The 22,332-nt window shown below is 47.3% G+C and overlaps 1 protein-coding gene across 3 annotated transcripts in view; it reads right to left on the bottom strand.

Moving 5' to 3' along the window:
• The window catches only part of LOC122385242 (bcl-2-related ovarian killer protein homolog B-like), a 45,046-nt gene that overhangs the window by 17,867 nt on the left and 4,847 nt on the right, over positions 1 to 22,332 (bottom strand). For 2 of the 3 annotated variants that reach the window (XR_006257178.1, XR_006257177.1), the window contains exon 1: positions 2,479 to 2,670. The exons of the other annotated variant lie outside the window; for it this stretch is intronic. The gene's annotated coding sequence lies outside the window, so the exon portion shown is untranslated. Of the gene's footprint in view, positions 1 to 2,478; positions 2,671 to 22,332 lie in introns of those variants that run through there. 3 annotated transcript variants of the gene reach the window in all.

The following is a 22,332-nucleotide window of genomic DNA, read 5'->3' as shown; positions in this document are numbered from 1 at the left end:
TACACTCTTATATGCTGATGACACTGCTATTTTAATAGAAGGGGAAAGTGAGCATATTTTACAAACAAGATTAAATACCTTGATGCCAAAGGTAGCTGAATGGTTTACTTCTAACCAACTGTCTCTCAATGCTGATAAAACATATTATCAGATATACACGAACAAGAAACGACAACTTGAATTGCGAATCGAACTGAATGGTGTGATATTACAACGTACTAATACTGTTAAATATCTTGGTATTTTCATAGATGAGGATATGAAGTGGAGAACTCATATCTCCAAACTCCAGAAAGTACTGTCGAGAAATGTAGGTATTATGTTTAAATTGAAATTTTTCCTGGACAGTAAACATTTGTTATTACTCTACAACTCACTCTTTCTGTCTCACGTTAATTATTGCTGCTTTATCTACAGTAATACGTACATAACAAACCTAGGTGAATTAGACAAAATACAGAAGCGTGTCGTTAGATTAATAGACGGCCAATGTAGATTAGCGCACACTGCACCAATCTTCAAAAAATTTAAACTTCTTCGTATCCAGGACATCGGGCGACAACAGATGTTGTTACTACTACATAAAAAGATTCAAGGAATCTTACCACTTTCGATTGATGAATTATTTGAGAGAGTAGAACAAAATAGAAACAGTCGTTATAACAAACACTTCAAAGAAATATTTTCGTACAAATTATATAAAACACACACAATCTCATGGGCTGGTCCAAGGCTGTGGAATCAGATAATGGTCCCCGTTTACCCTGCTGTGCCTCTGGTGCCTCATTCAAAACACACAATAAAAAGACTAACAAAAAACTACTTTTTGAGCCAGTATTGATTATGTAATACAATACTCTCACATTAAGTATATTGTGGAGGTTCGTAACATTACGAAAACTATAAATCACATGGTGCACTATCATGATATCTTTACTCTTACCCCATGGTTTATTTTTCTTCACCATTGTTTTTATCTATTATTATTTTTATTATTATTTTTATTATTTTTTACTCTTATTCATTATTATTATTATTATTATTATTATTATTATTATTATTATTATTATTATTATTATTATTATTATTTTTATTGTTATTATTATTATTATTACTAGTATATTTTTTTTTTGTTTTCATTTCATTTCATTTCATTTCCCTCGCATACTCTACATAACCACTCATTCTCATGAAACTGATCTCCGTTGGTTGCCCAGCAACAAGCCTCGCTTAGCTGGGCAAAACAACGGAGATTCAGTAAATGACCCAGCTTGAACACTGACCAGCAGATTTGTATATAATACCCCTGAATGCATGATTCCCTTCATCTGAATCCTTCTAACACTGCTCCTGTGTGGATGTATGAACGAATGTGTACTCCTGGGAATTAGAAACTAGTCACTAACTGTTTTCAGTTATGACTACTATGCCTTCTCTTACACCTTTATACTAACAGCATGATAATGTGTCTCGTTTTTTGCTTCCTTGAGTTTGTTTCATTTCCTAGCTGGGAGTGCCGCGACAATTGTCTTCATTATTTTCCTGGTGGTGTTAACGTAAGGTTCTGTGTGTCGTTGGGATAGAGGGAGGGGGCACTCCTGGTCACCTGATAATGGGTGGCGGTGTAGAAAAAAAAAAAAAAAAAAAAAAAGAACTAAGCGCAGGAAATGGTTTGGCAAGGTGAGATGAGCACAAAACTGATAAAAATTTCTTCATAAGGGGTTCACACAAAGTGACATTGAAGTTCCCTGCCTCCCCCCCCCCCCCACTTAACATGAGGTTCCTAAGCCCATGGAAAAAACATTGCATGATGTGCATCAAGTCAACACTTTTAACCCTTGCACTTACAGCGAGTAGGTTGATACCTAGGCTGTGTTGGTTGTAGGTTGTAGGGTTTAGTTTGGTAGGATGTAGGTATGCTGAAAGGTTGAAAGTTGGGTATTTGTTAAGAAGATGATGAACCCAAAAATGGTCATACTGTTTGTTAAACAGTTTTGGGACAAATTTTGGGACACTGCTAGCATTATATTTCAGCTTGGGTGTCGGAGGGGAATATTCGTCACTAGAAAGAGGGCTGAGAGTGGAAAAATGCCAGTCAGAAAGGCACAAAAAAGAGAGCGGAAAACAGGGATCAACCATGTATTTCTGAATGTTGAAGGATGTGGGAGTTGCTTTAAAAGATAATTGAATCGAAAATGGAGGGAGGTAAAAGGTACCCACAGATGCACTTTATTTGTAAAATAGGGAGTGAAAAATTGTTCTGGAAAGTTGGTGGTGGGAGCGGAAAATTATTTTGATTTTGATTTGGATGTCATTTCCCACTCTCACCCAAACTGGCAAATTTTGGGACACTGCTAGCATGTCTTGTTATTTCAGGTTATGTTAGGTCATATGTAGGTGAGTTTTGAACTGAAGCTTTTAGACATTTATACGGGCTTCATCTGAGATTAATATTAAGCTAGGGGTCAGGGTACCCACCTTCCTGTCAGGTCAAGATGCTTCACACGGCATCCTGCTATCTGTGACGGCTCAGGAACCAGCTCAGGCAATTAAAATGAAAATCAACAGCCGTGCGTGCATTACACCACTCCGAATGAAAATCTGAAAACAAATAATTACTATTAGCGACGATAATCCCGATCCGGCAATCCATACGAAGCATACTTTGCTCCCTTTGATTTGCCTTTGATGTTGATGTTCCTAAAAGAAATGCCTAGAATGATTTGTAAGCGAACGTGTTCTTACGCAGCTGTGACATAAGCTGCGCATGCGAAAAACACCCGCTAGACCAATTGAAGGCGAATAAACCTGTTGATGAGGAAATACTGGTCTCCCATTGGTCTGTGAATAGAATCTGCAGGAAACGCAGCTCACACTACAGTAAAATTTTGCAGGAAATTCTGCAGAAGATAAGAAAAATGCAATTTAAACATATTTAGCCAATAAGTCCGGCCAATCTGTTGATTGATTTAGGTAGATATTGAGCGTATTTAGTCATTTTGAGAAAATTGCGGTCCGACTCTCTTTATTTTTAAAGCAATGACGCATAAAAGAATTATTGAGAAATCGACAAAAATATTTTTATGGAAGAAAAAGTGGGACTAGCGTTGTCTTAAAAATCAAAATTAATTCACTGATCGAAACCTCGCCTTCAAAAGTATTTATCAGTGCATTTTCGCATCAAATCTCTCTAAATAATGAACAAGCTTGGGCAAAAACAGCAAGATTGCTTACTTTGTCTATTCACACATTTTCAGACTTCGGGGCAATTTTAAAGTTGATGGCCAATGTTTTCAAAGTCAACATTTCCACAGCAAAAAATACTGCTATTTTTCTGCCAAATTCATTCATTTGTAGAGTCCGACTCTCTCTTATTTTCCCGCAGTGTCCGTAATGCTCTGAGAGAAACGACCGTGTGTAGGGTGAATGGGTCAAAAACGCCCCCCTTAAGCGCGAAACCTTCTGACACTCAACCCAACACAGATTACTTAAACCTTTGGGCACCATCATGTAGCTCATTCTTTTTACTACGTTTTGAGACCAAGAAAAGACACCTGCGTGTGGTATTTAACCCCCCAAAAAGATTTTCGCATACCCTTACAAAAGGGCGTTTTGCCCCATACCCTGGGTAATACGCCCACACCCATGTGCAAAGCGCCCCCACCCCATCCATCAACAGAAAATGATGAACATGGCAGAACTTGACGTCATTCTGACGTCATTTGTGGTCAACCTATCATAGCCTTTGGAATAAAATTTTGTTGCAATGTGCAAAATGGATGCCCAGAGGAGTCATCCAAAGTTTTGTGACGATATCTGCAGTCGTTTAGGATATATCAGCAAAAAAGGACAGGGAGAGGCCTTTTCGGCCCCGACCTACAGGGCGCTACCCTGCACTCTCACCACCGTGCAAAACGCCCCCCTTTCAGAAACCTGGGGGCGTCTTCACTGGCGGATCCAGACTTGCGTTTTGGGGGGGGCCAACTCGTGCAAGGAGCCAAACCTAGGGTACCCCCAAATCCTGTTTTCTCATCGGATTTAGGCCACTTATTTTTCGTCACAGCCCTGAAACGGTAATTTTTTAAACTAAAAAAAAAAAATAGAGAGAGAAATGGTAGCCCACTCAACCCGTGCCTTAATATTACTTTGAAAACACTTCAAATTGCTTTTGTCGACCACCGCTCCGGGTCGGTGCTTGGCGCAGCCTTCGCGGGCTGGGAGGTGTCGGTTGAACCTCTCTGCCGTTCGGCCCCTGATCAAGCTAGAGCTCGCGGAAAAAACGAGTGTGTTGCCTGTGAGTGACGAGAGGAAGCCGATGATACCCGATTTTAAGGTCCTTGGTCATTGGTTGACCTTCCAGGACGGTGTTTCACGGTCGCGCTGCCAGCCGCTGCCAGCGCATTCCGCGAGCTAAGGTCAACCTTCGGTAGTGTTGTAGGTATAGGCTAGTTGATGTCTCCATGGAAACCAAAAGTGCCAACAGCGCTGGCAGCGTGCCGTGAAACACCGCCCAGGTCAGGTCACAGACCCAAAAGACGGGAAAATCAGGGCCTGTCAGAACCTCCTAAAGTAAGGCTGTAATAGATTTTTTGTGCAGAGGCCAGTTTTACCAACAGAAAAATAGCAGCCCGGCGCAATTTTTCTGTCAAAAACCAGCCGACGAGTTTCACCAACCAGGCGAGAAAATATCCGCCGGCGTGAAAAAGTATCAGCCAGAAAAATAGCCAACGAGTTTCACCAACGGCAAATGCGGCATTAATGGAGTGTTATTTTGCGCCATTATTTGTAGAAAAACAGCCAAAAAAATAGACGGGGGACCCCGTCTATTTTTTTGATGTCGTGTTGGAACAATTGGCCTCATTTGTTACTAATTATCGTGATTTGCGCTTCCCAGTTGATATAATAATTTAGTATCATTCATGGCCAATTTGTAAAGCCTGGACTTCAAGATTAGAAGAGGAATACTGATGATATTGCGTAAAGAAAGAGCCTTTGTCACCAGGCAGGACCAAAAGGAACCAACAAGACTGGTGTTTGGTGTTGTGTTAGTTTTTTCGTTTATATTATCTTTTTGCTACAAGCACCCAACAGCAAGATGATAGCACATTATTAACTAGTGGACAGCTTACAAGTTCATTGCTCGTGCGAGTCGCATGGAAGTGGAAAATAATGATGGAAGATCATTTTCGAAAATTGAAGGTGCTTGAACAAATGCTGGAAGGAGAGGCAGAGAGGGTAGGCTCATTGGACTCAAGATTTTAAATAAATATGTCACTGTTTTCACATATTCAGCTACATTTGACAATGCAAGGCGCCAACTACTGATACCACTACTACTTTTGGGTGGAACTTACTTGAGCTGTGCGGAATAGGGAAGGTGCAATTGACATGGCTAAGACTAAAATGGCAAGATTTTCAAGATCAATGACAGTAAATTTAAAAAAAAGAAATTGAATAGCATGAAAGAAATGTATAAAGGCTTGTTTTTGAAGCCAAACGTGCAAAGTTTGCATGGTTGCGAAGCCGAACAAACTTGCTGTCATAAGATTGTGCCACTGAGCTCAGCAAGTCATGCTGCCAATATTGAAGGAAAAGAAAATAATAGTAATGTTGTAAAATGTAAATGAATCCATAACTGTTGTGTGTGCATTGTGCTGATATTGAATGCATGTGTATCTTGCATGCATGAGTCATGCAGGGATCATGTTAAAACTGGCTGTAAGTATTGTGAGTTGGTTTTGCAAAATTGTGGAAGCACCAGGCAAATTGCGGCCAAAATGTTATTTGTTCACCTCGGCGCTGAAATTTCTGCTCACAGAGTTTTCAGATCATGCGCCGAAATGTTCATGCAGCCCATCCGTTACACTGGTCATGTTGACAGTGACAAGGATTTTTTCCCAGTCTCATGTTGAAATACAATAATAATTCACTTAGCTTGATTTTAGCTTATGTTTTTCATGCCAGTTCCTAGAATAAAGCAGCCAATATTTTCTGTCATGTGAGAAATATAATAACAATATGCACAATTGCAGGCTGTGGCATGTTGTAAGGTTTTCCTTGTTTATTGCTGAGGTTTTTCCAGTCTCTGCTGCAAAAACGGTGATGAATCCACCATCGTCCGACGGTTTCGATGACGCCAATCATCGGCGAGTGTTGCTGTGATGGCCGACCTGACTGAGCGCACAGCGGCAGCCGCCGTCGCCAATAACGACAGTGAGGACACCTCCGAGTCGGACGGAGACGCCGCCGCTGACGACTTCACCGTGCTGGACGAGGTGGAGCGCTCGAGCCGACAGACCGTGCACCGCGTGCGCTGCCCGACTGGCTGGCGCACCTGCAGCCGATTGGCGACCGGCGGCCGGCGCCGGCCAATCTGCCGGCGCTCTGCCCCGAGCTGTGCGCCCGGCTGGCCGCCGAGGGCATCGAACAGGTGTTCCTGGTGCAGGTGACCGTGCTGCCCGAGCTGCTGGCGGCCGCAGAGTCGCCACTGCCACCGGCCGACCTCTGAGTCTCGGCGCCGGCCGGCCGCTCGGTGCCCGCCGTGTTCCGCCAGTACGACGCCGACACGCCGCTCTGCGTCCAGCTGCTGGGTGGAGACACAGTGGCACGAGGCGGCGCCAACTGGTGGCGGTGGGGCCGCGCGGCCCGGCCTCCCTGGCTGATCGTGGTGAGCACTCCCGGCTGGCTGATGGATCACATAACCAGCGCCGAGGGCTTCTCGCTACCGCACCTGCGCTACCTGGTGATCGACGAAGCCGACCGGGTGATCGAGATGGCCGAGACGGGCTGGCTGAAAGCGGTGGAGCGGGTGGCGGCGGCCACGGCCCGCCGCCCTGCATCGCCGGCCGGCTGACGGCCGCCGCCGTCTGCGCGCCTCACCTACCGCTTCAGAAGCTGCCATTCTTGGCCACCCTGTCACAGAACCCGGAGGCCGGAGAAGCTGGAGCGAATGTCGCTGTTCCAGCCGCGACTGCTGGTGGTCGGCACGGCGGCCGCCGCCGTCGTACTGCCCGGTCAGTTCGTCGGCAGGTTCACCGACACCACGCCGGCCGAGCTGAGCGAGTCGTTCAACGTGGTGGCGCCGCAGCCGCTGAAGCCGCTGGTGATGCACCATTTGCTCCGACAGCCCGACTGGCGACGCTCGCTCGTGTTGGTCAACTGGAACGAGGTGGCGCACCAGCTGGAGCTACCGCTGTCTGTGCTGGGCGCGCGCGTGACTGAGTTCTGTGGGGTAGTGCCGGCGTGCCGGCGGCGGCGCGCGCTAGCTGAGATGGCCGCGCTGGTGTGCTCGAGGCTATAGCGCGCGGTATTGACGTGGACGCCGTGGACGCGGTCGTGTCGTACGACATCCCGGCGCGGTTGAAGACGTACATACACTGCGTGCGTCGGACGGCGCGCATCCGCCGGGCCGGCCAGGCGGTCAAGCTAATGTTGGAGCGGCAGCGCAGCAATTTCCAGCGGCTGATGGTGCAGGCGGGCGGCCGGGTGCGGGAGACGCTGGCGCTGCTGGACGAGTTACGAGCTGCGCCAGTACGAGGCGACCTACGTCAGTGGATTTCCACACTAGCTTCTAGTGGATCGCTGTTGTTTTTTATGCTCATTGTTCATGATTTATTTACATTTTAGAAATATTGCAATGAAATAGATGTATGCGTTGTCATCAGCCTAGAAAAGTTAAAGTAAGTAAAGCGTTTTAGTTGCATAATGTATGTTTGTTCATGAACACGGATTTAACATGTCCTAACTCCCAAACATTTCGATATTAGACCCGAGTTACAAACCAATCGAAAGGCTTAGACGATCATTTGGGGCGTAGCCAGACGGCTCGGCTGGGTGTGAAAGCCGGCGACCAAGGTGGTGACCACCCGATCATAATGCAGAGCGGTCTCCGTCGGACGATTGTGTCCGCGCGCAACGAATGATCTCGGCACACGCGGAGGAGTTCGGCAGGACTCTCCACTGAGCGATACTGGGCGCAGTCGAACGACGGTCGACGACGCTAGCGCAGGTATTGTTAATTTGTTACGACTTACGAGCTGGACCAGTGTAGCGGGCCCGGAGCGAGTATTCTTTGCTGTGTGGCGTTCCTTCTTCTCGACCGGGCCCGGCAAACGGGGCCTGCATATCGGCTAAAACCACCTAGCCGGGCAGTCTGACATCCACCTCGCCGAAGCGGAGCGAGCGACCACCCTCAGCCCTGCAATGACCGCGGTGCAGCAGTTAATCTGGGTAGGTATTTTCCTAAGGTAAGACACTCGCCTTGGCACAATGCTTTATATAGGCCTTGGCGAGTTCGTTAGCCCTCTTACTCCCGCTAGAAGGTGCTAATGCAGTGCACGCGAAGCCGCCTCGTAGCACCGCAGTTCAATCGCTCGGCTGCGGAACTGTCCGTCGTCCGTCCAGCTTCAGGTGGCGTCTCTGGGAGCAATGTTGACCGCTTCTTTGCCGCTCTTTTGAAAGCTAGGAAAGAGGTGCGGCTCCCGGATCTGTCGGGAGCGGGACTCATAGGCGGCAGAACGGGTAGGGCACCGGGGCACCGTGCCCCCCTTTGATTTTGACATTTTAATATAAGCCCTATGGGCGTTGCATGGAAAGAACTTGGGACGAAAAGTCGGCAGTGCCCCCTTAATTGAAGGTGTTCCGCTGCCACTGGAGTGGTCCCATCTAGTCCCCACCTCATAGGTGGAGGTCCACTCATTGCGTTCTCGGTCTACACGATGATTTTCTACAAGGTGCGACTAAAAACAGACAAAAAGGTACATAGCAAGTTGAAGGTATTGTAAAAATTAATATAATAGGCTGACAGGAAAAAAGATCCATCTTAAATTTGCCTTAAATACAAGCTTCCTTACGTCACCTTTATGAATGACGTACCTACGTTTACAATTTGGTAGTTTTGTATTGATTGGCTTTTGCTGGGCACCAGAATGTTAATATAGATATGAAAGTTGATAATGCTCTACTTTGTTGTTATCACTCTGGAAAATAATGTAATAATTTACGATAATAATATTTCGAAATGTATATAGCATTTGCATTAGAAATCACGCTTCAATTTGATTGAAAACATGCTCTAAATGATTTATTAACCTCCTTGACATATCGTAATTTGATATCGTAACAGAATATCAGCTGACTACCGGCGACAAATAATTTCCGTCCGAAGTCGGCTGGAATTTTTTGTTGGTGAAACTCGTGGCTGTGTGGCGTCTATTTTTTCGGCTGGATATTTTATTTCGGCGGCCGGCTGGTATTTTTTGGTAAAACTGGCCTCTGATCACGAATTTCATGTTAGTTTGGATCATAGATGATGTCTTCATGCCTTTAGGCCATGTCGGGGCAGGCCAGGTCAGGTCAACCAGGTCAAGGTCAACCAGTACTTATGGGCGTCCGTGTAGCAGGTGTCCGACTACCACTGGCAGCTACGTAACATGATACGAAGGCATCAAAACTACTTCGTAAATTTTCAAATGGTTGCTAAATGCTAAATTCAAAATCAGCTAAACGAAACTATCCTAGAAACATGTTAAACTCGGAAAAGTGCACCGAGGTCATCAAAGGTCAATGACCTGACTTGACCCTAAGGTGACATTGACACCTACCACAATGGTTGGGACCAACATCATTTCACATGTTTGAGCGTTTTAAACCACGAAAAGACTGTAAACGAGCGGATAATGTGAGCCGACATACGCGGAATCGCGATTCCGGCCAAACATGGCCTCAAACATGGCCAAACATATGGTGCGTTCGGAGAGGCACATTCCACGTGGAATCCGTGGAATACTCCATGCGCGCGGAACATTCCCGGAGATTGGCCGTTCAGAGAGATACGCCTCCGAACGCGGCACGGGGAATATTCCAGGGGACGGTGAATATTCCATGCTCTCCGAACGCACGGATAGTCTCGAGAAATAGGCCACAGGTCAAAGGTCACTTGGGTCAGGGTCATGAAATTTTCAGACTTTGTCAACATGAGGGTGCTAAAGTTTCGTCGCGATCGGATTCATGATAACTTACACGATAACTTCACGCGTCGATCGAGAGGTAAAGTATGCAATAAGAACTTCTTGGGTGAAGACGAGACCAACACTCAAGCTCACATATTTTTAATGATACGGTAGTTTCTACCTACTACGCTACACTGAAAACACTTTGGAAGAACGTTGAGAACGTACAGGGGTATTTAGACCCCTGTGGGGTAAAATGTTATGCCACCGTTTTTCAGAACCCCCATGGTTCTTCACGTAGACGGCTTTGCATTCTCATGAAAAGAATCCACACGATTCTTCCAAAGACTCTTATGAGGTTTAGGGTTTATAATAAGAGCGTTCCTAGCACCTAGATAAGAACCCCATAGGGTCTGTGAAGAAGTCCCTGAGGTTTATAGGGAAACCACCCTGTGTTCTGAATATCGGTTGTAGAACCCTTTCAGTTCTATTGCAATACCGCAAAATCCCCGTTCATTCGTCCATTGAACATCCCATGCATGGCTATCGACCTGCGCCGTCACATCTGCTGCGCAAACACAGTATTTGATACGCCTTAAAATGTATTACCTTCCTCTTTACTCTGAGCAATCAGCCTGCAAGTCTCCAGTCAGGAACAACCAGCCCGCAACCAGCCCATGCGATCAGCCCGCAACCAGCCCGCATTCAGCCTGCGATCAGCCCGCAATCAGCCTGCAAGAACGTTTTCCCCTCGGCTGTGTCACTTGCCTTACACATCCAAGCCAAAGAACTCCAGAGCCTTTCGGGCATGTTTAATTATTCAGGTTGATTCCTTCACGCTCAGGGCTGCTTTCTACGGTACAAATATGAACACATTTTTAGCTTTAGCAAGTGGATGTTTTCCCAAACACAGTATGCGCTATCGCCCATGTCAGCAGCCGGGTGGCGATATCGCATTCTCCCAAATCACATACAGTTTCTCCTTCCACCACCAGCTTCAAGCCAGCGTTTTCGACGATGTCGACGTCTCCACGCGCCAGGACGCTCTCCTCAGACTCCATGGGGCCTCAATCAGAGCGGAGATGGCCTCGTCCCCTAGAATGAAGAGTCGGGCAGATGCGTTATTCAACAGGCAGGGAGTAAAGAAACTTAGATTGACTTCAGACACCATGAGCCTACTCCAAAAATAAAATAATGCTGTCAATGCACTTAACATATAAAGTGTAGCTAGATAAAATATTGTAGGTACTAATCAGCAAGAATTCATGTGTTCATCAAAATCAGCCAAATTTATATCTAAATCAGTTGATCCCAAAATGGCAAGCTGATTCTATTCCTGATTTATCTTCATTTGGAAGATTTGTCTAAATACCACATGCATGATTTAAGCTATGGGGCAATTATACAACATATAAATACTTACTGCATTGATTGGTCTTGCATGTGAATTTTCTTCATCCAATGCATTCATCCATGCATTTCAAGAGCGTTGTGATATTGCTATCATTGTCAATCACAAGTAATATAAATAATACACAACACTTGACAAGCCAAAAATTAACCTTATTTCAGTTCTTCAATATTCGATTACTTGCCATTCACCCAATCTTGCACCAGCCGCTCGTCACTGCACAAAGCGTGATCCAACGCGATCGAAAAATGGCGATCGCTTCCGGTGGACGCTAGAACGTGGTAACGCGGGCGTGGTCTTGATGAAAGCCATTACACTGTTTAAACCACAACCCCTTCTTCTTAAACCCGATGCTAGTCCGTGCAAAACCTTCAAAGGGTTTATCTTTCGCGCGCTTTGTGTGACGTAATATCACGTGACTAGGGAGAACGAAGAAGAACCGGTGTTGGTCGAGTTGAAGCCCCCTGGGGCCGCTAAGACTGCACGCGAAGAAGCAGCACGGGTCTTCGGTCTATGTACATACAACACTGTGTGTGTTCTTCATGAACCAGACGTTCTGCTTCGCCTCTAAGCCAGTTTACCCTAATACCGAAAAAACCTAAGTGTGGAATATTTTAAGATGCTTTTGCATTACGTTCTTTCAACTTGTTTTCAGTGTACTTTCTCACATTCATATTTCTTAAGTGTTTTTGGGGGCCAAAATACATGTTGCCCCCTTTCAGGCTTGGGGGCATGACCCCGTGGCCCCCCTGGATCCGCTAGGCCGAAACTAACTAGGCCGTTTTCAAACGGTCTGATATTTCAGGTCATGGTTTGCAAACGGCCGGTGTTTTCAGGCTGTTTCATATGCCCTGACTGGGCCAGGCCGTTTGCAAACGGACAATTTTCATACGGCCTGTAACATATATTCATATTTCACCATCTGTCGCAGCATCAAATGCTGATGTGGTGCACTCAAAAGCCGGAATTGGTCCTTGGATGCCGTAAGGACCCTTTTAAGAAATAAGTGACCCGACTGACCCCTTAGAGATTGGCCTGAGCTCTGACCGAAATAAGTCTTTTACCGTTTCACGGGAAGGGACAAAAAGGTCCCTGATATGCTTCTTGTACAATTACCAAACAAAACAAGCTTTTCAACGCCAACTCAGTGAGCGTTCCTAAAAAAAATTATTGCGCATATTCCGTGAATGAAAAATTGCCGGGTCATGTCAGGTCAGGCTGCCAGAGCAAGTTTGTTAACTTGACAGTTCAATCGATAGGTATGCAATAAGACCTTCTCGGGTGACGACGAGACATGACGACACTTTATGAAGGAAGCTAGTAAACCCGGTAGTTTCTCCATAGGCGCGGGAACCGGGGCAGTGGGGACAGCTTGCCCATCCCCCAACTATGGGGCCGTGGGGGCGGTGCCCCCACAACTTTCAGACGGAATACCCCATTTTTTGCAAATGTTTTCTTTTTTTGTTGAAAAAAGCCAAGGGATGAAAAATAAGTGGCCCAAAACCGGTGAGAAAACTAGATTCGGGGGGACCCTAGGTTGATCTCTGTTATGGTGTGCCCCCCCCCCCCCCCCCAGTCTGAAAGTAGTTCCCGCACCCCTGAGTTTCTCTACGCTATTGAATCACGCCGGTGATTCTAACTTTTAGGTATCTACTACGCAGTACGCAACCTTCTCACATTAATTTTTCTTCAAGCGTTTTGAGAGGGGGGCCAAAAGATATGTTTGCCCCCCTTTCAGGCTTTTGGGGGGCCATGGCCCCGGTGGCCCCCTCCCTGAATCCACCAGTGGGGGGCGGTGCCACCACAACTTTCAGACGGAATACCGCCCTTTTTGCAAATGTTTTCTTTTTTGTTGAAAAAGCCAAGAGATGAAAAATAAGTGGCCTAAAACCGGTGAAAAACTAGATTTGGGGGGACCCTAGGTTGATCTCTATTATGGTGTGCCCCCCCCCCCCCCCCAGTCTGAAAGTAGTTCCCGCACCCCTGACTTTCTCTACGCTATTGAATCACGCTGCTGATTCTAGTAGGTATCTACTACGCAACCATCTCACATCAAGGGCGGATCTAGGGGGTCGTTTTGGGGGGGGTCACCAGTCGGCCGACATACCAGGTCTGGTGAATGAATTCTGACGACCGGGGGGGGGGGGGGGGGTAGGGAGCGAGTATGTCGAGATCAAAAAATGACATTTGATCTTCGTCGTTTATAAGATGAAGTTTTATCGTAAGTCACTCGGCTCAGTAGTTTTAGTTAGTGAAACCCACCTATATAGGAGCGTCGCCACGGATTTTTTACTGGGGGGGGGGGGGAGGCGGGTCGACCGACTTAAAAACCCAGAAGTAGATATAGTTACCTCACTTTTAGCCTAATGCATTAGTAAATAGTAGCATACAGTCACGATCTCTCTTATTGACCTGTGTATGAATCGGCGGCGCGAAGCGCCGCAAAAATTTGCAAAAAAAAGTTGTCAAAACACAGCTCTAAAACACAAATATTACAACCTTTTTAGCATGCTAGTACAAGCCGGAGTTCCTTCACAGTACACATATGAATTCCGATTCAATTTGACACGGTTGGTGTTATTACAGTCACTGTTATTTCTCTCTTATTGATTGGTGTATAAATCGGCGGCGCGAAGCGCCGAGAAAATTTGCAAAAGAATGTGTCGAAACACAGCTCCAAAACACAAATTTTACCACCCTTTTAGCCTTGCAGTACAAGCCGGAGTTCCTTTACAGCACACATATGAATTCTGATTCAATTTGACACGGTTGGTTTATGTAATTACAGTCAAGATTTCGTATTGACCTGTACGTATGTACATAAATCGGCGGCGCGAAGCGCCGCGAAAAATTTGCAAAAACATTTGTCAAAACACAGAGGGGGCCTCCTCTCTACAGAGGACCACCGATCTCTACTGCGGGCCTCCTCTTTTCACAGGGCCTCTTAACTACAGAAGCTACAGGGCCTCCTCTCTACAGAGGGCTTCCTCTCTACTGAGGGTCTCTCCCTTTAAGAGGGCCTCCTTTACAGAGGGCCTCCTCTCTTCAAAGAGCCAGAGGACCTCATCTCTGCAAAGGGCCTCCTCTCTTCAGAGGGCCTCTTCTCTACAGAGGGCCTCCTTTCTTCAGAGGGCCTCTTCTCTACAGCGGGTCTCCACTCTTCAGAGGGCCTTCTGCATTCAGGCGGTCTCCTTTCCACAGAGGGCCTCCTCTCTACACAGGGCCTCCTCTCTACATAGAGCCTTCTCTCTACAGCAGGTCTCCTCTCTACAGAGGGCCTCCTCTTTAAAGGGGTCTCCTCTCTACAGGGGGCCTCCTCTCTACTGAGGGCCTCCTTTCTACAGAGGACCTCCTCTACAGAGGGCCTCCTACCTACTGAGGAGTCAGAGGGGCCCTAGCGGTCAGACACAGACACTAGCGGTTATTCACTGGAGGCCCCAGGAAGTAAGAAGGGCCCTAGCTGTCAGGCTGGTCAGAGGGCCCTGAATGTCCTGACGTGATTTTTGGGATTCCCGTGAATTTCTTTCGCCTCAGACGTGATTTTGACCTGCCAGGGCCCAGGGGCACTAAAAATAAAACAAACAAAATAAAAAATGAAAATAGGACATCACCAAAATTAAGTGACCGAAATCCGTTGAGTTTTTAATTTTGCGTATAGGTAGGGGCACCACGAATTAAATTCATGACCATCCCCTTGGAGTTTTCCTGGATCATCCCCTGGTGCTCGCACGGTTGAGACAAAAACGAGTAAGATTCTGGTCTTCAATACGCCTTTTCACGCAACACGATCCAGAAAAACAAAGGTATTAGCTCAGAAGTGTTTGACAGGTGATTTTGAGCATGCAAGACGGCGTCTATAGCGCATTTAGGTCTTCGGCTTTTGGGGGGGGTCAAATGACCCTCTCAGACCTTTTGGGGGGGGTCATGACCCCGTGGACCCCCCCCAGGATCCGCCAGTGTCTCACATTAATTTTTCTTCAAGCGTTTTGGGGGGGGCCAAAAGATATGTTGGCCCCCCCTTTCAGGCTTTTGGGGGGGGCCATGGCCCCGGTGGCCCCCCCCTGGATCCGCCAGTGGGCGTCTTGCCCCATGCATCGAGTAGGCGTCTTGCCCCATCCACTCCATTTCCGGTCAACAAAATATTGACAAAAAACGCGCTACTAACGCCGCAGCATAATACATTCAACAGAAAGACAATAAAACGCAGTTTTGAGTGATGTGCACAATAGCAAGTTTTGTGATGTAAAGAGGGCATCAAAATATTAGGAATCTTCTGTAAAAACAACAAAAACCACACCCAAAACCAACATCAGCACCTACCCACGCTGCTCCTCAAGACGCAGAACCGGAAATAGAGACCTACGTAAACAAGCAGCTGGCTGTTCTGACAGACAGGATAAAACACCTATCCGTCGATAAGAAATACGATTTTTTTTTAGGGGAGGCGTTTAACCCAGGGGTGCGTTTTCCCCACAGTTACCCTATCTAAGGCGTTTGGTTTACTTCAAGACTTCATAATTTTGACTTGCATTTTCTGCCGTGTGAAAGACCAGAGGCAGTCAGCTAATTTATGACAGAATGTGCTTCAAAAATGACTGGTGAATTATATCTTTTGTCAGTGTCTGACAAATATTCATATTTTAAATCACGCTCTTCAGCTGTCAAGTGAGTTCCAAATGGCCTAAATTGTCAGCTGCTTAGAACCCTAGGTCAGCTCAAGGTCACAGACGTCAGCTGAAGAAAGTGGTGACCATTGGCCCTGTGTTGAGCGGACAAACCGGTGTTACCTAGTATTCTATGTACCGTGCGCCTAATGCTAGTGCTGAAACACTCCAGCTCCATACATCAGCCAGGAGGATACAGGTATAGCATTCGGCTAACATATATGAGCCGTAAGCATGCATATCGGGCTAACATAACTCCCGGTTAATGACAGCCATCCTGTTCTGACCGATGCATCCGCGAGGTTTACGTGAGCACGATCGAAAGATGTTTCGATTATATAGGTGCCGCCGGCCCCTCCCATCCACACCATTCCTCTCTGACGGAAGCAGCCCGGGTGGATCGCCACGAGACCAGCCCGTGGCGGTGATAAGGCAGAATATAATCAGCCGTGACCCGTGATTAGCCTCAGGTGACGTCACCGATTAACCCGCGGTGACGTCACACAGCGCTAACGAGCCGCCGCGTCACGATGCGGGGCTGTGGAGCAGGGATTGGCTACTGAGCCCCCTACCCCCTCCCCCGGCCCCCACTGACACGTGTCAGCGCCCCCGCAGAGTCTAATCTAGGGGCTGTATCGGACAGATAGAGATAGCTGCACTGAGGGCCGGCCAGGCGGATTTGCATATATATCTTGTCAGGAGTCCGTGACTGCGCGGAGAATGCGGCCACAGTCGATTGCCGGACTCGTTGTGCATGATTTAGTGGCCTCGGTTTGAGCTGTATCTTTGACGTTCTGGATCTGTCGATACGACAGGAGTTCGTGATGAATGGCCTGTGCTGAAAACTTAAAATAAGGAATGTAAGGCTGTGCTATAGCTGCTTCAGCACGTATTTCCATATGGTTCATGGAAATTTTGGTCCCTCAAATGTCAAGCGGCACCGGTCAAATGTCGACGGTCTCTCTATAGCCTTGCTGCATTTGGCGGGTAGCAGTCGCCAGCTGGTATGTGATTTCATTCTGTTGATTTATTTTGGTAACGAATAAGGGGTTTAAACGGTGCCTTTATGCCAGCAGTTACGTGATATCTATACACAAGTACGCCTCTAATTATAAACATCTGTCTGGTGCACGTGTAATCATCGGGTATGCGAATGACAAATATCTTGGCAAATGACAGGCTGGACGGGCCAAATGATAAACACTTCAATCAATTATTTGGCGTAATTAATGTGCTGTTATAGATAAAATCAGATTTATAGCTGATGAGAATTAACACGTTTGTAGTCCAAGTAAGGGAACTTTGCACGACAGGCAACTGAACTCCTTTATAAAAGAGCCGCGCTTCTTTGAGAACTTTATTTAAACTGACATAATTTATAACTTTTTATCAATTATACATTGAGCACACACATGCGACGTTGTCGCAATCCTAATGCTAATTTTCAAAGGATCTACATCTGAGTCAGAATGAAAAATAAAAGACCTGAAACAACACCCAAATTGACCAACAAAAAAGATTAGTGATGTCAATTACGGAAAATCGGAATACCGATACCAAACTAAATACCAACCAAAACCATGGGGAAATACCGAGACCAAACCAACTTGGAAACATGAGGGAAATACCAACTTTTTACCAATTTGTCAGCCTCTTATACACTAGTGAGGGTTCATGATACCAATAAAATACCAAACACACTAGGATTTAAATACCAAATACCAAGTTGGTATCGGTTTAATATCGGTATACCAAAAAGTTGGTATCCGACTGACATCTCTAGAAAAGATGTCATAGCTTAATGGCTCTTTTGACTTTCTATACAACCAATGGTATGTATCCATACATAGATAACATGAATTCATGTTATCTATGATCCATAGTATGACACTTACCAAGAATATACATACTTATGCAGCAGTGTCGTCTCACAGCTTCATCGCTAATATCGCGTTGGCCACAAAGTTGACCACCGGTGCACAATCCTACGGACCAAGTCCCACGCATTATGACATTACAGACATTACCAAACCACCGGCCATTTCCAATGGTGTATAATTATGTTGACTTCAAGCTGCCGACTTCATTAATCAGAACAATGACAACTGTGTCCTGACCAGTCATCAGTGCGTGCCGCTGTACTTACAGACGCGTGCGTATCATGGACGGAGAGAAACGGATGATCTACGAGTACAGCAGCGTGACACACGGGGATTAACCCAGAAGTAACGCGACAGGGCCTCAGCCGTAACGGTTTCGACGCATGACGACCAGCCTGCTGCTCATTCCAAGCTAGCTTCCGTGGCGTGGTTACTGCCCACCGAACTAGAAACGAAGTGAGGGCTGCCTGTGATGAATATTATCTCCAGACACGAAACCTGTTCAGCACCACGTCTTTATCACTCATTCTTCCCAGAAGCCATTCCATTACAGACATAGATTTCACCGCTTCCAGTCAGCCCTCTGCCTGCTGCTGGTCGGGCAGCCCCGGAGAGTGGCCGTGATATCAGTGAGAGGGCCGGTGGGCTGCTGATATTTATTGACGTCGCCATCAGCAGGGCCCCCTGCCGGCGCCGCTGACGGGCCGCTGCTGGGCACGGTCACGGGACGGACGGGACCACACGGGGCCCGGCCGATCGGCCACAGCAGCTCGTCAGGCTCATTAGCAGCGACCGGTGTTCGAAATGGACCGACAGACCGTGGCTCTGGTCCCTCGGCCTTGGTATCGGTCGACTGGTGACCCAGGTCCTGGAACCGATGGTTTGTTATCCACTGGTCCTGGTGAGCTCGTGGTAGCACCAGTCGTTGGTCCTGGTCCGGGATCCCTCCAGCCAACGGTTTTGGTATGCATGGCTCCACCAAACCTCCACACCCAGCCATTTGGGGCAGTTTCCATGGAGTGAAGGGGGTAATGACTGAAGCTGTTAAGGAAGCTCAGAGATAGCGGTTAATGCTGGCACCATCGGGTGGATCCGGTAACATAAAGTCACGTCAAACTATAGAAACCCTACTAGAATCAAGTCCATTTGAACTCATGCTTCTCTGCAGATGCGCTGAAAGGAGCACAAATGTAATAAATGACGCGTCATACTTGTGAGTCATAATCAATCGCCTCTTGCGCCGTCAGGTATTTCTGGTCAATTTGTCACTGTCATCCAACTGTTATCGGTTTGTGAACCGATATTTCAATCCTCCTGCTCACTGTAGACTATAGACTATGGTTGAACATGGACGAAGGCCGAGCATAGCATGTCAATGGGAAGCGTTAGGCACATAACCACAGCTGTCACTCATCTGTTTTTGGTCATAAGCTCGAAATTGTACAATTTATGATTTACATTGTACATATTAACACCTGTATTACCTACCCGGTCCTGTATCCGTCCCCTGCAAAGATCCGTGTCGGTGAGATCAGATGACTGTGCCGGCCAGGCGGCCCTCTTTCAGTCGGTTCGTGGGCATTCCTTCGTGAGTCTGTCACTTCGTGACATCCTACTCACCCGAGCTCACGGTGACTCGACAAATATGACCTGTAGCTCTGATTGTAATGCGAGGACCGTGATGGAGCCCAAAGAGACCAATCATTTCTGCCTGCTTCGTGCATTGGTGGAACACTTGGCGTTGTGGGTTTCGCTTTGAGTGAGCTGGAACATGGCATACTCGTATAACGCACATTGCCTTGTTTAAAACACCCATGCACTTATGGACATACCGCGCTTATTTATTAATATGAGTCTTTTGAGAGGATTTTTCGACATATCCAGAGTCCATGGAGCCATACAAAATGAAATATCACCATTCATCTCTACCAGTCGCATACCGGTAAAGTGACTGATCCGTCACCCTCGAGCAGTGCCACTGTATGTGACAGTTTGGCAGTTCCGTGATAGCCGTACGGCCGTGGGACAGTTCCGTGATAGCCGTACGGCCGTGGGACAGTTCCGTGACAGCCGTACGTCCGTGGGACAGTTCCGTGACAGCCGTACGTCCGTGGGACAGATTCGTGACAGCCGTACGTCCGTGGGATAGATCCGTGACAGCTATGATGCGGTCCGTGGGACAGTTCCGTGACAGCTATGTTGCGGTCCGTGGCCGAACCGTTCGCACACAATGTCCCGTGGCGGAGACCAGTCACGATTGTCAGTCACGGCTCGGAACTTCAGACTGACTGAGACAATACAGCTCCAGCGCTGGCTAAATAGAGCTGTTCTCACGCCGACTACCGCGGTTGTATTGAGTGGTGATTCCACAAGGCGACGATTGGAGAGAGAGAGAGAGAGAGAGAGAGAGAGAGAGAGAGAGAGAGAGAGAGAGAGAGAGAGAGAGAGAGAGAGAGAGAGAGAGAGAGAGAGAGAGAGAGAGAGAGAGAGAGAGAGAGAGAGAGAGAGAGAGAGAGAGAGAGAGAGAGAGAGAGAGAGAGAGAGAGAGAGAGAGAGAGAGAGAGAGAGAGAGAGAGAGAGAGAAAGAGGGGGAGAGGGGCTCAAAAGCAGTGAGCAGTGAACTGTGATGAACAGAGAAGGAGATATCAGCTGTAGAGAAGGCTGTATGTTTCAATAGGGACTCCACCAGCAAGCTTCCTTCACTTCTCTCTCCCCTTCCCCACATTTCATGGCGGACAAGCATTCCTTCGCCCCACTGTTTCTGTGATAGCTGTCTCTGTCATCAAGTGGCCGCCTGGATACAGTCACAGCACCGCACACAACCAGCGTCCTAAAACACAGAACGAAAACCGGATCGGACGTCGGTCGCATGTGCGGGTTTTTGTTGGGACGCGCGTGCCGCACTGAGACGTGGCCGGTGACCGCGGGACAGACAGACGACACCGGTCACAGGTCACCGTCCACCAGACCGGCCGAGTGCACAGCCAACCGTGCACTGAACGCAGGCACGCGCAGCGCGCAGCGGCGTGCTGCGCGGAGTGCATGATGTGCATAAGATAGGTATATGTGTAAAATATAAATGGATTAAATCTTTGGAATTCAGTTCAAGCTTTCCAAAATGAGTCAACTAGAAATATTATCGCCACAAATGAGTGAAGTTGTACACGTAATGCCAATCATTTACGCAAGATATTTAACCAAGTGACAAAATGCAACCATCTACACAGCGTCATGCACTCTGTACAGCTGGCTGCACATGTGCAATGTGCGCCTGAATCCATTCCGGAAACCAAAGCAACTGTTTAGCTGGAAACACTTCCACTGTGGGCGCTGGACGGAGGCGAGTGGCGGTGAGCGATTATTGCGCGGTTCTTGTGGGATACGCCCGTGTGAACGAAGGGTAATTGTGCGAATAATGTGAGACCGCGCCGCACAGCCTTGAGAAATGAGACGTACCACTTCAAACAGTGGACCAAGGCACCGCTGCTTCAATGGCACAGGCAGCATGCATATTGCATTATATTGCATAATGAATTTACCATTTACCTACTGCACCGTGACATCGTCTTAAAATTGTATCGGCTTACCAAGTTATAACAAGAAGTTCACCGCTGGGATGCTGTTAGCATACGAGTAGTGCGTTGGCTGCCTTTCTCTGACAAACTTGTATCCTCAAAATACCAGTTTCATATTCCCCGGTGCTGATTAGCAGTCCATGAACAGCTGACACATCATTACGGGTAGACCTGCTCAGTATTCATTTAACCATCGTCGTTCGTCTTTCCCACAAGCAGCCGAATAATGACGTTGGCCCTGTAGCGGCACCAGGTGCAGCGGGCCATATGGGTTCGGGGTTTCAGTGAGTGGCACGGGTCAGACTTCACCGTGACACAAACAAGCAGTGCCTGACCCCGGCAATAGCCGGCCGGCACTCCAGACAATAACAGATGCCGGTACTATGTTTAAGGTTTGATCATCATATGACTAGGGTGATAACATTGTTCAGTCTTGCTGCTGTGGTACACTGGGCTGAGCTTGCTTTATCACGTCAGTGAGCTGACAATGAATAACGGGGCTGGAATGCACCGAAATAGTCTACTGAAACGGGAAGTGATACAGCTGGGTTCTTGTGTCCTTTACCGTTACCGAGGCCGTGTTTTGCTGGAGAGGAAATACATACTGCAGTGTCTCCTGTCTAACAAAACAATGCAGTGCAGTGTCTCTACATGTGCTATCACCGGAAAAATGACATCGCATATATCAAATGTGGTCAGCAGTAATTAATGAACTCATTTTGAGACAGTTTATGACTTCACAATCACCTAACTTTTCGTCTCTTTTGGCGAACCACCAGCCTACCATCTTGTCCATCGAACCATCACCTCACCTGCCGGCCCGCGCCGCTGTGGGTACTCGGTCTCTGAGGT

Source organism: Amphibalanus amphitrite, unplaced genomic scaffold (genome assembly GCF_019059575.1).
Source record: "Amphibalanus amphitrite isolate SeventyFive unplaced genomic scaffold, NRLGWU_Aamphi_draft 000212F_arrow, whole genome shotgun sequence".
In the NCBI taxonomy this organism is placed as follows: domain Eukaryota; kingdom Metazoa; phylum Arthropoda; class Thecostraca; order Balanomorpha; family Balanidae; genus Amphibalanus; species Amphibalanus amphitrite.
This window is presented reverse-complemented; position numbering and strand designations above follow the sequence as displayed.